This window comes from Mycteria americana, chromosome 8, assembly GCF_035582795.1.
Source record: "Mycteria americana isolate JAX WOST 10 ecotype Jacksonville Zoo and Gardens chromosome 8, USCA_MyAme_1.0, whole genome shotgun sequence".
NCBI lineage: Eukaryota > Metazoa > Chordata > Aves > Ciconiiformes > Ciconiidae > Mycteria > Mycteria americana.
The window spans coordinates 29,909,686-29,922,197 of NC_134372.1; the positions used below are offsets into that span (position 1 = coordinate 29,909,686).

The 12,512-nt window shown below is 36.7% G+C and overlaps 1 protein-coding gene across 4 annotated transcripts in view; it reads right to left on the bottom strand.

Moving 5' to 3' along the window:
- Window positions 1-12,512, bottom strand: part of NFATC3 (nuclear factor of activated T cells 3) — a 76,854-nt gene that overhangs the window by 33,508 nt on the left and 30,834 nt on the right. The window lies entirely within an intron of this gene.

Consider the following 12,512-nt stretch of genomic DNA (forward strand, 5'->3'; position numbering starts at 1 on the left):
TTTTAAATACCAAATGAATATTTTCATATTTTCTATGAGTGTGAATTATTTTAGGAGTTTAAAGAAAATTTAAGGACATGTATTAGTTTAGCATTTACAGCAGCCATCTTGTCCCAAGTTCTCAACACTGTGACTCCACCATCCATTTTCCTCAAAGTTAAAATTAAATTTTAACACAATGGAATACAGTCTAAATGTGACATTCGTTAAATGTGTTCACTCTAATACTGGGAATTATATAAATTACAAGCCAGACCTATTAAAAAAATTTGAATAACTTCCAAATGGGGTCACTGTGACAAAGCTCATTTCCAATTAAAGCTATCTTCCCCTTCCTTAACAATGGACATGTACACAACAGTTCTAGAGATACTAGTGATAGGACAGAGAGAAAGAGGGGTGGGGGTGGGGATACTCATAAAACTAAGCTGGTCTGTCTACAGTCAATGGAGAAACTGTCCTTATCGGAAGCCTACACAGAGCAGGAGCTTAATGTAGTGTAGCAAAACATACCCCATGCCAGCAGTTGCAATGGTATTGTCCATGAGATGCTATGGCCATATACTACATTTGAATTGCCCAAAGCCGTGTCATTGGTTTTGCTTCCATTATTCTTGAGCAAAGTTCACCCTCTATGCTTGCCCAGACAGGCTATTATGGAAGACATATAGGGCCTGGTTTCTGCAAAGCATGTTGGGGGAGGGGAAAGTGGTGGGAAAGTCTGACAAAAATGCCCACCCCACCCACAGATTAGTTATATATCAACAGGTTGTCAAGTGCTTTTTCTGTACGATGCTCTTGTGATATGAGCTCATGTGCTTGTTGACTGTCTCGCATCACTACACTACACTAGCTATACCAAAGTAGAAATTTGAAACTATGTTACCACAGCTTCAGAAGAAATAATAAAACGCCCCACCACAAGACCCCATACAGTAGTACCACCTTTAGTCACTTTCCTTCTGGTTTATATATTAAATTAAATGAAAACAAACAAGAAATCCAATGTCCCAAGGAAACTACAAGGGAAAATATTATAATGCAACAGAATACACTTTTATCGTAATTTAGAAGAAACCTATGCATGTTATAATACAGAAACATACAAATAAGGCACCTCGTAATTAAAAATTATCTGTAATAACATCAGGACAAAACCCTGAAAATTTCATATATACTTAAAAGCCATGCTTTTAAGTGTAAACCAGTCTCAAAACAGACAAACAAGCTAAAAAGCCCCCCCCCCCCATCAATCAGATGCTTACACCATAGCTTTGTCTCAAACGAATTGCTGTAAAAGATCTGCAATGAAGTCCTGCTAAAGGTACTGGAATATACATACATGGTTAGGCAGAGAGGTAACATATTGGCAAGGCAGCGGAGACTTCATAAATTTATACTTTGCGTTACAGATGATTTATTGCATTTATTCAAGGTTTAAAATAAAAAGAGAACAGCATCAAAGAAAAACAATGTAAAGCCATAAATGTAACCAATGTGTGCAAGTGTGGCAATTAAGTAAGCTGGGGGCTGGGGAAGGAAAGAATAACCCCATCTCCCACATTATAGAGTGTAATTCAGGGCCTGATCACAGCAACGGGGCCACGTAAAAAGGAAACATATCACAGTCTTAAGCAAGCAATGAGCAGGTTGCACAGTGTCCTCTTGTTTCCAACAGCAGTATTTGCAGCACAAAAGACTGTAAGCTTAATAGGCTATGGATGCTAATGAGACAGCCTTATGTGCTAGCTAAAACTTTGAGGCAGCCGGAGAGATTGTCAAAAACAACACGTTGATTAAAAAAAAAACAAACCAAACAACCAACAAAAAAACCCCAACCTTTATTATACAAATTTGTGCTTTAGAATTAACATTTTCCCCTTAAATCTTGTCTAATAAGTGAGCTGACAACTCTAGGCATGACATGGATTCTGCAAGAGTAAAATAAAAAATTTACAGTGTCTGTAATCAAAGAGAAGAGTCTGTGGGAGCCAGTGAGCCAAGGGGGAGGTAGAAAATGATCTGATAGCTTGTGGAGAGGATGCCTGCACATCCCATGTAATTTCTATTACATAATCATTCAAAGCCTTCAGTGAAACCCACACACTGTGCCTAGCACCACATAATTTAAGACAGCCTGTGTCATACCATTCCTCAGAACAGAGGACAATGCTAGATTACTTTAATTCATTTGAAAGTAATCCTACCTTGTTTAACTGCAGGTGTATTCAGCAGTTTGCTGAAGAGTATGACAGTATTCTGAAGTCCATTGTGTGATTAATCCTGGTGAAAGTAAGCCTTGGATGTCTCTCCCTACAGAAAACCTTTACATAGTAAGCAAAGCAGAACTTTCTGCCCACCACACTTGGTTCCCACTGGAGACTGAATTATCACAGAATCTGAACTACCTTCCGTCTCCTAGTAATAGTGTCATCTCTCCCCCAAAAGAAATATGATATTTGGAGCCTGAATTGCCATTATTAATGCAATATCTGTCTTGTGAATAATGAAGGAGACTTACTACCCCAAATCAACTTCAAATCAGGAAAAATGACATATTTTGGAAATTAAAATGCATTCCTTTTAAATACAGTTTTGTTCTTGTTCAAAAAAATGTTTATTGTTCTTAGTTTCATTGACAGCAGGGTGACACTTTCTTCTTACCTCATCTGCTTTATGCACAATTCTGTATGTTGAACAGCCCAAACATTTAAGTCAGTAAAAAAAATTGCTAATTGTTCTTCCATGAAAATATCTACATAATTAACTTGAAGGAACAGATACTATGTTTTGTTCAAATATCTAATGAAACCATGGTATCTGTACCTTGATACCATGTCAAGAATACACAGTCAAGGATACACAATATATACATATAAGGACATAGTGTCTCTATACAGACCATAAGTATTTAAATTAACAGCATTTTACAACCTACTGTAAGTGGTTGTAAATCACCACAGAATCACCACGATGAAGATGCATTACAATAGATTGCTACAATATCAGCCTGCCCAAGATTCAGTCATGGGTCACTTAGTAACTGTACAGTAACTTAAACTACTGGTTGAGCACTAGGTATATTTTCAAGTATACCTTCCAGCATTTACTCTACTAACGTGCAATCCTAGAGCTGCACAATACACACAAAAAAAGTTACTAATTTTACATAAAAAAAAGATATACCACTTTCCCAGGAGTAGCAAACAGTGTGCTGTAGACAACTAGTAAGTTCCTGCACACTGTCACTACTGACCTCTAGCAACCCCCCTCTGTAACAGAATACTGATACACCACCCACTGCTTTGCTGGGGAAACTCAGCCAAGTTGTTTTTGTGTTTCTATATCGTTTCCATAGCAAAGGTCAGTGCATGCGTAAGTTAAACTAAAGCTGGAAGGCTAAAGACTGAAGGTCACTACAGGATAAGCCAGAAGAGCTTCATGCCAAAGCAGTTCCAACTGTATTATTATACTGCATACAGTAAACTTCTGCATGCATGTCAATACTTAGTTTACAATTTTTACCAAGTAACTACAAAGACAGTAAGTTAATGAGAGAATTTTTGGATCATCAAGAAGTTGTATTTTATATTACAAGAACATTCATACATTCTTAATGCATGTATGGAAAATCCTTAAAAAAAAAAAAAGTGTAGCACTAGAGACTATATAGACTAATTTGATCACTGAAGACAGTAGCATTTAAACTTGGAATTTTGTGGCAGTGGTGAGAACCTTTTCCACTTTGCTGAGGAAAGCAAATAGGTCACATCAAGTAAGAGGCATCAACCTGGAAAAAATAAGTTAGCTTATTTCCAGATTACAGGCATATTATATTGGGGCCACATCTGGCTCACATGTCATCAGTTCCATGCTCTGATCTAAAGGAAAGCTTGCAACACTCGACAAGCTTGTGAGAAGACTTTTTTAAGTCTCTAATATTTAGAAGTTTTACCTCCCCTCCCCGCCTTTTTTAAATTAAGAAGGTTCTGTCTGTGTTTTCCATTTATTGTTGCAGGTCAAGTATTACCAATCTCTATTAAAACGTAAATGTTATTTATCCACAAGATGTGATTTCTTAAGACTTGTAACAAGACTTTGAGAAAAATATCCAACAGAAAATATACACTTCACAGTAAACAGGTACTTATCAGACAATATTAGTATACTGTGAAACAGTCTGTTTTTCTGAACCAAAACCCCCTTTGTTTATTTACAAAAAAACCCCAATACCTAATAGTGTCACTGAATCCAGAAGTGATGTCAGGGTTTCACATGCCTACTCCTTCAGAATAAAAAATAAAGGAAAAATGGAACTTGGGGGGTGGGGGGGAAGTTAGGAAAATCATTTCATTAGCTAAGTTTTATGCTCAGCAATCAAGCAATACTATGATACTAATGACATTCAGACCATGCCAAAACCCATTTGATTGTCTTTTTAAAGCAATTTTCCTGCAACACTTTCCAGCATTTATTAGGAAATTGCCATGTTTAACCAAACTTTCACTGGGGTTCAAATACTCATGTTTTATCTTTTATGTGCCTTTTCTTTGCTTGCTAATTGAAGCTGAAGATTCTATCAACACTTTAGTGCTCCTTTGCCTTTGCACAATTAATTCACTGCTTATGGCATTACTGGACTGGTAAAGTAGGCTGATTAGAAAGAAAGCTTTCACATACAAATAGGCCTCCCTAAAAATAGGGCATAGTCTTGAAATACAAGACATGTCAGGGGAAAAATTTGGGATAACTTCAGTGAACAAAAGACTCAATTAACAACTCTAGCTTCACCAAATGCACCGGTATCCATATAAAAATCCTCAGTTGAAACATGAGGAACAGGGAAGGAAATAAATAGCTGTGTAAAGAACTATAAGCACTTACTAAGCATTTACTTCAGATGGAGATTTCCTAGGCTTTTCAACACCTTGACATGAAAAGCATGTTGTAACTAGTTATTTTGTCCTTGATAGTCTCATGGCAGTTAGATGCATTTCAGTGACTTCCATATTCCTTAGAACACTCCCCAAAGGTGTAAGGTAAGGAAGGCAAAAGAGGAGAATGAAGGCCCCATTATATGGAGGTGAAAGGAAAGATAAAGCTGTTTTCTTGAATTAGGTGTTTTTACTTTTACTTTGGAAGACTGAGTAAAGCTACGGTGTAATTCACCATGAAACCTAAACAATCCTAAAGGAAAAGAACTTTCACTGATTAAATTTTAGTCCACTTCTAAAGTAAAAAAAAAAATATATTTTTTTAAATTTCATTTAAAGAAAAAAAACGCAAACCATGCCTTTGAAATGTTTTGCCCTCTGAGACAACGGAGATGTGACCCACAAGCTTGGAATCTTTTGGACAATATCAAAGAGGCACCAGTGCATGGTTTGAAGAATGAGGCTTTTTTCTTCAGACATTTCTCCACAAAAAGTTCACGTTCAAGTGCTGTGCAGCTACCTTCCTAAAGAACTATGAAGACTGCTGGTTTAAAAGCCGAAGGGCTACTCTGCCAAGCTGAACAGCACACCTATTAACAATGACCTGGGAATAAAAGCAAGGGATGACAAAGATCCAAAGGCATCAAGATGAACATAACTTGCAACAAAAGACACACAATGACTAACACCAGAGATACAATTTATCATTAATTTATCAACAGTTGCATTTTGAAAAGCTTGAAACAAACCATATATATATAAACCCAAGAAATTAGAATTCAGGGAAGTTATTCAAAATCAGATTGACCACAGTCATCCCTTGTGGCCTTGCAGAGGTGCAATGAGTGCTGACCTGTAATGTTCAAGGGACTGTTTAAAAGAAACTGGAGAAATTCATGGAAGAAAACTCCATTCAGATCTATTAGGCAATACCCCAACCACTGGCTCAGACAGTCTTAACAGCACATGGGAATTTTTTTTTCTAAATTTCATTCTTATTCTGCAAAGGTTATAATGTTACAAAAAGTTAAATTTCTGATTTTAAAATTAAATATGTTAAACCGAAACAACATCTACTTCCCCTTCCTGAAGTGCAGTACTATTTTCTATCACTTGATTATTTGATGTACCTTTCCATCAACTGAGAAGGAAAAGCATGCACATCAAAAAAGCATCCTCCTTCCTCTTTTGCTAAATAACCTTATCGAGTAGACTGACTTGAAGACTTTAAAACAGTACAGACCTTTGCAATGCTGAAACAAAATAGTGAGACATAAAAGGAGCAAACTTTAATAAACTATTAGATAGTGGCACAAGTCCAATTTTAAAAACATTTTAAAGGTCATCACAAAGACAAACAGGTCCTGCAAAAGACTAAAGCAAACAAGTAATTGCACATATCAGGGCATTATTGGTCATGATATCATATGTTTACACAACATACAGAACATCCTTCAAGGTTTAAAAACTTGGATTTCTATTTCTGAAATCTCACTCTCTTACACACTCACTCACTGCTTGCAGACGGGATTGAAAGTGTTATAAATACTAATTTCAGGCATATTTTGAAGAGTATTTTAGGTCAGAGTCCTGTCCCATTCTACACTACCCAAAAAGGAGATCAATTCATAGCTAAAATAGTGTTAGACTAATAGTACAACTTCACACAGTGCAGAATTGCCAGTCACACCTAACTAGCCATCACAATACACTATCCATCTGCAGTTTGCTCTACACTCTTGAAAAAAAATGTGCTATTCCTGAAATACCAACTCCCAATGCCAAATTATGCTATGGACAGTTTTTGGACAAGCATTTCCAGGATAGAAATAGGTTATTCCCACATAACCTATAGAAACAAAACATAAATTTGCTTTACTTTGGAAAAAAAATACTACTTTTCCACATTTTAGTAAACATAGGATACAAAAAGCAGACGACTCTGTCATCCCATCTGCCATATTAAATGTTTTTCATATTAATTACTGCATTTTCTAGATTGAGTATTCAAACATATAGTAGATGCATCAATACGGTTTTTACTATCTCTTTTGGGGATTCTGGAGCAGAAGATGCCTATATAGTCATCAACCTGTTCTTGAAAGATATGTTTTTTTAGAATCTCATCCAAAGGTCAATGTTTGTCCCAATACAGCCTGCTACATGGTTCACAGGCTGAGACTTACCTTCTGCCTTCTAGATTTATTTGCGGGTTGTTATCACCAAACAACAATAAGCAATTAGAGCTGGGATACAGTCTGCCTTCTGGTGATGTATAAAATAGGGAAGAATTCAAGAATTCAAAAATAAAAATTGAAAAGTGAAAGGCAGGAAGAGTGGGAAGGGTGATGAAACACAGAAAAAGCGTGCTGTTTATTGGGCTTAGAGAACTCTGAAATTACACCTGTTATTCAAATAGTTACATGAATTGGCCACACGGAACACCTGCAAAAAGGTGACAGCCACAGAATTACAGGCCAGGAAACATACACTCATTTAGACAATTCTTCTTTCATTTATTTTTATCAGATCATCTCTGACATTGCTCAGTTCAATCCTCTCTTGTAGGTTATAGTTTCTTCCACCAGAACTCAGGCAGAGTTTGACAGGCTTTTTGAGGACACATTCCCATTTCAGAATTTTCAAAGTAGTTCAAAATCAGTTTACTTTAGCTCAATTAGTTTACTTTTTCTTCCCTTGCAGCTCTTCAGTCACAACTTCAAGCTCTGCAATCACTTTAAACAGAGCTGATTTTCAGTCCCTCTTTCACAGGTCTCCATTAAACCTCACCCAGGAGGTTCTGTTTGCTTGTCAGTGACTAGAAATGCATAACCATTTAAATAAACTAGTTTTTATTTAACATTTCTTTCATTTTTGATCTTACACCTTTCCTCAGCTGTAATACTGCTGAGTTGTCCATATGGACTACACGATGCTTCCCCTCCTCTGTTTAGTTACTGCATAATTAACGACAATAAGAATTTTGCTTACAGCAGAGGAACGGATGAATGATTCTATTCTTAAACCCTTCATAGTATGGCAAAAAGACGCTTATGGTACAGGCAAATTCTTAATAGCTACCACTGCCCCAAATTTATCTTGCATGCATGGGGCACAAGTGGATTCTATACAGTGTCTGTTTGCAGATACAGCATCAATTTTAGAATAAATTACTCTTATAGTTCACATCTAGAACCGATTCCCACTGTGGTAAATGGCCACAGGACAGATACTCCTTCTTGCATGCGGAATGGTGCTACCAAATAGCTGTTAGCGCAACAGTCCCTCAGTACATCATGTTGTACAGTTATCAAGAAGAATATCATGTAGATCACCTTCTTCACTAGTAACAGGACAAAAGATAAAACAGAAATACTTCTTGTTGAACACAACACAGCTTATAGATTTACTACCAAAAGATATCATTAAGTTTAAAATACTTAAGAAAACTCAGAAAATTGCAGAAATCGACATGAATAGCAGGAACACAGTATACAAAACAAGTTTGTTTTAAAAAGAATAACGGTCATTTTAGATCAGAAAGCTAAAATACAACAATAAAAGTCCCTGAGAGATCCTTATCATGTGCCCACCAGCTCTAAAATGCTTGTATGTTTTTGCTCTTAAGAATTATCCATGTGAAATCTCATGAAGAACCCTAACCATTTTAGATAACAGCAGAATCTCATTCTAGCAAATTGTAAGTGTAAACATGATTTTTATTATGTACAATTTGACCTATGGGAAGGGTGGGAAATTCAAGCAATGATGATCATTAATTTAGAGTCAGATGAAATGTGGCAGCTATTTGTTTAAAAGGCTTTGTAGACGGGTAAAGTAAGTACTCTAACCTATTGAATTAGAATGGTAAAGGTAGACAGTGCTCAGAGGCTTTCTATGTCTTCTGACAATGCAATACAAAATTTCCACATAATTTGGATGACAAAAGTTCAGCATGTCACCCTCCTCCTTGCTAACCATTCTGCCAAGTTATTTATTCCTTCCCTGTGAAAACTGTCAGCGTTATCTTGCAGATTCTCTACCAAGGTAAAATAAATTGTTCCAGTGGCATGGATTAGCTGGAACACACTCCCAAGAAAGCAGAGATTAAAATGACAGGTATCTGCTATTTAGAACATTTTGCATTAAAAAGCTGAAAACAAGAGAATTTCATTACAGAATTTGCTTCCTTAAAGTCAATGGACTTACAAAGCAAAGCATGATGCTCTACTCATTTCATTTCCTCACATTTGGAAATAAGCTGATTAAACGTACTCACAACAGATGATGCCAAATTTGGCAGAAGCTAAGTCTCCTAGCAACAAGTATGGTGCAGTATTAGTAATAGATTAATGACATGCACTAATAGATTAATGGCTTGAAGTTATGTACTATCTTAAAGTCTTTATTTTAAATAATACATCAACTGCACATGCAGAGCTACAGAGGTTTCACAGTTTGGAAATTAAATACTCTAGCTTTCTATAAAACAATGTTCAAGAGCAAAACAAATTGTGTAGCAAGCAAAAGCACACACGCCTTCAGGCACCCAAAGACATGGCAGTTGGACTTGATGATCATAATAGGTCCCTTCCAACTGAAAGTCTATTCTATTCACCCACATCCTTTCTCATCTCTGACACTGGTTAACATACAGTTATTTCACACAAGAAAATGCTGAGTACTTTACTGCAATGATCACACACATGGAAGTGACTGGTGTAAAGCTAAGAGCACCAAAAAGAAAAGTTGAGTCAGAAACAAACAGTAATGCATATCGTGAACTGGATTTGCATAATAAGCTTCCAGAAGTGCTGGAAAATATTTCACTTTTGTATTTAAATAAAGTAATTTTCATCTGCTCCCAGCTATTTAGTATTTACCTTTCACCAAACTTGGCTCTTAGCATACTGTTTTTCCCAGCAGTGAGTAAAAAGTTAATACAAATCGATGTTTTGTTTCATAACAACTTCCTCTCTCCCATCAAGCACAACAATTAATTTCTAATCCAGCTGGAAGAGACCAAATTGCAAAATAGAATATTGATTTGCATTTGTATTCATTTTAATTTAGAGAGGCATAGTACAATCCATGTGTTTAAGCATGAGACTGTCAGACACATAAATACTATCCCCATTTTTAAAACAGCATTCTTATCATAGCAAGGTATTTCACAATTCTAATGCAAATAAATAGCTTTTAAAATCATTGGCGCAAGTCACATAGATTACAGATCTGTTTTTCTAACCTGCATCTAGTACTGCAGCTTAGAAGCACCTGTTTCTGTAAGCAAAAGAAAGTCTACATATATTTGTCAAATCTTAAACATCAGCAAAACAAGTTCCTTTAATGGAAATATTAGTGCAAGACACAAGCACCCAAAAAAAAACAACCCCAAAACATTTTGAATGCACTTCGCAAAATCTCAGCAGAGACTTATTTTGTCAGCTAAAATCTCTCAAGTTTCTGCCTGCATTAATGATGTGTTAAATTCCAGTACCAGCACCTTGGCATGTGAAAGTTGTGTTTACTTGTTCTCCGCCGACTAAAGCAACATAATGCTCCACATGAAGAAGTGTGCCCGGCCGACTTTCAGATTCCAGCCTAGTTCAGGCATCCTCAATTTTCTCTAGTTGAAGACCTCCCTGATAAGCACTTGATCCTTGCCTCTACTGTACTAAGAAATCTAGTAGGTCTGACAACAGAAGAAAGTTGGAGCTGGTTAGGCCATGGTATTGTGATGAGAAGGAAAACATTGAGCAACTTTGTAGGGAACATGAAAGTTGGATGAAGAGCTCAGATTAAGAATGGAAATGGAAAGATAAGGAAAGACATTCAAGAAAGAAGACAGGATGCAGATAACCAGCCCTTTTTTGGAGGGAGGGAAAGGAAAGATAGAAAGTCTTAAGAGGAAAAAAGGAGGAAGGAAAAAATTCAAGGTAAGCCATCAGAGAAGAAACAGAGTTTGATAAATAGCCCAAAGAATATGACTAGGAGTCAGACTGAGAGAAGAAATTCATCAGATGAAGACTTTGGAGGGAGGAGACTGCTTAGCAAGGAAACAGGAGCAAATAGTCCAAGACATTTAAATTCTGCTGGTACATCTTCATTTATATAGGTATGACATTAGAGCTGTTCCACAACTGATGTAATTACAAAGCATGACAGAATTTGCTTGCCAGAGAGGAGGAATAAACCATAAGGAGAAAAAGCGATAATAGGTATATACTACTGTATGAGTAGGAGAAAGAGAATGGGGACTGATTATGCGAATCCTATGAGCACTTTGCATCTGGTCTCAAAGAGTAATGAGTTACTTCCAACTATTGGAATAGGATAAATATATCAAATACGTTCTTAATGTATAGACTGCTACAGTGAAAGACTAAGGACTGAAACCCTGACTATCATTTTGCTGGAAAAGAACAAGAAATACCCTGGTTTTGGGGGAAAAGAAAAACCCTGCTGTAACCTTAATGTAATCACACTGTAAGACAAATAGGAAAAAAAATTAAAGATGTTATAATTGTTGTCTGATTTGACTTATAAATGAACAGTTAAATTTTATCTTAACCTGGCTTGGGATTAAGATAAAGACCATTAAGCAAGACTGAGGTGAATAAGAGACATTGCTTTCACCCAAGGATGTGACAAACTGATAAATCAAGGCATCTTAAGAAGTCTCAACATTCCATCTTAAGAAGTCCAACAATCTTCCCCACATCCAGTGAATGACAGGGTGGGTTCCCTTTCAAGCCACATGAGCCAGCTGGCACCGTAGATATTAAAGGAGACATCAGTGACTATCCCTAACTAATCCAGAAGTCTTCCCAGCATAGAGTAAGGTGTTTGCGTACACACCTGTACTCTGACAGTCAGAGAGGAGCACACCACAGCTTGTGCACATGGTTGTACCCGCACTACCAAACCTACACATCTTTGCCTTCAAAGAGAATATGATGGCAAAGCTCTCTTATGAAAGCCAAGCCTAATTTACTAGGACCTTACACCTAATTCTGAGCTCAACAATAATTGGATGGTGTTTGCAAAATATTTAAATAATACGCTTTAGATGCCATTAGCATTTGGAATATTTAGCATTAGCTAAAGAACCCAGCCAAAGCAACTGTTAATGGCAGGTACCAGTTATCAAAACAGTCGGTATATCACCACCCTCTGTTAGCCAGATGAGGGCTGTTGCCTGCACTACTGCCTCTTCTTGAAACCGATCCAAACTGTTCTAAGAGACAATAAAGCTTGCATGACTCTTAAGACAATGGAAATGATGTCAAAAAAAGAAGGCAAGAAACAAGCCTTACTTGCCCTTACAGATAACCATTTCAAATCTACTGAAACTAGGTGATGCCTTACTTTTAAGGAGATAGCTGCCATTAAATTGTGAGTAATAACCTTTGATTCATGCTGAAGAAAGAGAAGAGTCAAGGTTACTCCAAACACTTCAGTGAAAGTTAACAGAATTTATGGGTACCATTTCACAGAAATAATATAATAATAACATGAACAAGAGGCAGGTATAGTGTTCAGAAGCTGTCTCAACACCAAAAGAAAGACGATTTC